This window comes from Dipteris shenzhenensis, chromosome 20, assembly GCF_047967505.1.
Source record: "Dipteris shenzhenensis isolate YYH24624 ecotype China chromosome 20, Dip_SZ_1.0, whole genome shotgun sequence".
Lineage (NCBI taxonomy): Eukaryota > Viridiplantae > Streptophyta > Polypodiopsida > Gleicheniales > Dipteridaceae > Dipteris > Dipteris shenzhenensis.
The window spans coordinates 53919597-53923446 of record NC_141615.1 but is presented as its reverse complement, the minus strand read 5'-3'; the positions used below and the strand labels follow the sequence as shown (position 1 = coordinate 53923446).

The following is a 3850-nucleotide window of genomic DNA, read 5'->3' as shown; positions in this document are numbered from 1 at the left end:
GCTCCACTCGCGATATGCCAGGGTGACCGTTGTGCATTTATGTCACCGACTTGTTAGCTGCAGATGCGGTTGGTACACCGCCCACAAATAATAGCTGGATGACAGCTATCCTTATCTACTCTAGTTCGTGGCTCAGTTAGTATGCCACCTTAGTTAGTTGAGTTTGGTTTGAGACCCACATATAGGGTTCTTCTATTTCTTTATACTAGAGTTCTTTTTGGCTTACACAACTAAGAAGAGGAAAACTGTTTTCAGTCTCCACCTTTGTGTGTATTCCCCCATTGTGCATGTGAGAAAGCCGCAAGTGAGACTCCTTCCCTCTCTCCCACTCTCTTCACAACCCACTCGAACGCTGTCCCATCTGGAGTGACCAACGCACCCATGAGGTATCCTCGAGGGCATGCCATCGCTCGATCGTCTTGCCGCTCGGGCAGATTGATGTCCCTCATATTGATACAAGCCACATGTCTTACTACTGTGACACTTCAATCGTCGCCGCCCTTGAGCACACGGGCCTCGCACAAAGGCTTGCCTTCAAGGTCACTCCTGTCCTAGACACCGTCGTCGGTCCCTCATCACCTACTAAGTCGCTCCCACCTACCCCTTGCACTCCTCCTCGAGAGGCAAATGCAAAGGTCGACGGTCGAACCGCTTGACAAAACGATCAAGCAAAGGCCCTTATCGTGTCACAAGGGAGATGGTATGGAGGATGCACATGTACAACCGCCCCGCCAACCCCCGCAACACTCGAGACTAACACCTCTCCCTCAATATACATCACTCGGCACGATGAACCACAAGGGCTGCCAGCTTCATAGGCCAACGATTGAATACGGCATCCTGGAGAACCCCACTTGCTTGGTGCGACACACACATGAGTGTGTGCGTGTGCGTGTGCACATTCTCTTCGTTACCCCCTACAACACACGAGACCCACACCTCTCACTAAACCCCAAATATGATAAAAATAAATAGAATAATGACTTGTTCAAAGATTTAGATTGTGTGTGTGTAGGCGGACGACACGACGTGCCGGACGAGATGAGGAGACAGCCATTTCGGAGCGAAAACACCACCTAAGGCCGAGACGACGAGATGATGCATCGGGGAGGGACAAGACAACGGGACGACCGTTTCGATGCAAAAACCCTGCCCAAGGCCGAGACGATGCAATGGTGCATTGGGGAGGGACGAGATGACGGCACAGCTGTTTCGAAGTGAAAACCCCACCCAAGTCCGAGATGATGCAACGGTGCATCGGGGAGGGACGAGACGATCATTTCAGAGCGAAAACCCCACCCAAGGCATTGTCACCATATTGGGGATACTAATTTCCACAAAAGCTAGGTTCACGGTTTCCCTAATCACTAGGTAGATCTTCCACCAATACTTGATTTAGGAGAGCAATGTTCAGTGGTGGTGGTGGTGTTTGAGGTCTCGATACTGGCGAGGGTAGTGGAATATTTTGAGCCCTAAATTTCCCTTGATTGGCTGATGTGGCTCCTTGTATTGCCAAGTGTACTTGATTGGATGGTTTGGGCAGTGCAGGCAATGTTAGATGCAGCCTTTGTTGATACATGGGTTGCGAAGTCTCAATGCTGCCTCGGAGTGCGATAGACGAGACAGCGTGAGATGGCATTGAGGTGCCCGGGCATCCCCTTGCATCCCTTATGCTTGGCGTGGGGGGGCACGATGGCAGCTCTGACCTGCGGGGAGGGATGTGCCGGTGGCACCCGTACAAGCCGACTTTGGTGGGCATCGACGGGTAGTCGGGCGAGAGCCCCCGACCACAGCCACACGATCTGTTTTGCATGGAGAGAAGGGAACCCACGGCCCTCGGGGATGGCGACGTGACAGAGGATAGCTACGTGGTTGATCCTGCCAGTAGTCATATGCTTGTCTCAAAGATTAAGCCATGCATGTGTAAGTATAAACTCTCTTGTACCGTGAAACTACGAATGGCTCATTAAATCAGTTGTAGTTTCTTTGATGGTACCTCGCTACTCGGATAACCGTAGTAATACTAGAGCTAATACGTGCACCGACTCCCGACTTCCAGAAGGGATGCATTTATTAGATAAAAGGCCGACACGGGATTGCTCGGTGATGCAGTGAATCATGATAACTTCCCGAATCGCACGGCCCTTGCATTGGCGATACTTCATTCAAATTTCTGCCCTATCAACTTTCGATGGTAGGATAGAGGCCTACCATGGTGGTGACGGGTGACGGAGAGAAGTAGGGTTCGATTTCGGAGAGGGAGCCTAAGAAATGGCTACCACATCCAAGGAAGGTAGCAGGCGTGCACATTACCCAATCCCCACACGGGGAGGTAGTGACAATAAATAACAATACTGGGCTTTTACAAGTCTCGTAATTGGAAGAGTACAATCTAAATCCCTTAACAAGGATCCATTGGAGGGCAAGTCTAGTGCCAGCAGCCGTGGTAATTCCAGCTCCAATAGCGTATATTTAAGTTGTTGCAGTTAAAAAGCTCGTAGTTGGATCTCGAGGTGAGGCGAGCGGCAGTCTGCCTCTTCTTGTGTGCATTGGTCGCCTTGTCCTTTCTACCGGGGATGCGCTCTTGGCCTCAATTGGCTGGGACGCGGGTTCAACGATGTTACTTTCAAAGCAAGCCTACGCTCTGAATACATTAGCATGGAATGACGCGATAGGACTCTAGTCCTATTGTGTTGGTCTTCAGGACCGGAGTAATGATTAATAGGGACACTTGGGGGCATTCGTATTTCATTGTTAGAGGTGAAATTCTTGGATTTATGAAAGACGAACTACTACGAAAGCATTTGCCAAGGATGTTTTTATTAATCAAGAACGAAAGTTGGGGGCTCGAAGACGATCAGATATCGTCATCCTAGTCTCAACCATAAACGATGCCGACTAGGGATTGGTGGATGTTACTTTGATGACTCTGCCAACACCCTATGAGAAATCAAAGTCTTTGGGTTCCGGGGGGAGTATGGTCGCAAGGCTGAAACATAAAGGAATTGACAGAAGGGCACCACCAGAAGTGGAGCCTATGGCTTAATTTGACTCAACACGAGGAAACTTACCAGGTCCACAATTAATAAGGATTGACAAATTGCGAGCTCTTTCTTGATTCTATGGGTGGTGGTGCATGTCCGTTCTTAGTTGGTGGAGTGATTTGTCTGGTTAATTCTGTTAACGAACGAGACCTCAGCCTGCTAACTAGTTACGTGAAGGATCCTCTTCGTGGCCAACTTCTTAGAGGGACTGTGGTCATCTACTAGGCCACGGAAGTTTGAGGCAATAACAGGTCTGTGATGCCCTTAGATGTTCTACACTGATGAATTCAATGAGTTTACCGCTTGGGTCGAGAGGCCCAAGTAATCTTCTGAAATTTCATCGTGATGATCTTCAATGAGGAATTCCTAGTAAGCACGAGTCATCAGCTCACATTGACTACGTCCCTGCCCTTTGTACACACTACCCGTCACTCCTACCGATTGAATGGTCCAGTGAAGTTTTCGGATCGCGGCGACACTGGCAGTTCGCCGCCGGTGATGTTGTGAGAAGTTCATTAAGCCTTATCATTTAGAGGACTGAGAAGTCATAACAAGCTTTCCGTAGGTGAACCTACTGAAGGATCATTGACACATGTCCTGTGAGAAACGTCCCCATCAGCACCCCGCCCCCCATCGGAGCCTAGCAAAAGCGGGCGGGGGGCCGGCCCGAGCGACTCGTGGGCCACTCGACGATGGGCCAACGCGATGAAGGGCCACGGCGACCCGGTCCATACCACGAGGGCCGCCCCCCTCCTCTGTGCCCCCAGCACGGGGTCGCCTGCTAAACCTTCCAGAGTGTGAGGCAT

The 3850-nt window shown here is 50.4% G+C and overlaps 1 pseudogene; it reads left to right on the top strand.

Annotated features, from left to right (window-relative positions):
• The first annotated feature begins 1865 nt into the window (after window positions 1–1865).
• On the top strand, window positions 1866–3632 carry LOC147889853 (18S ribosomal RNA; annotated as a pseudogene).
• The last annotated feature ends 218 nt before the right edge of the window (window positions 3633–3850 follow it).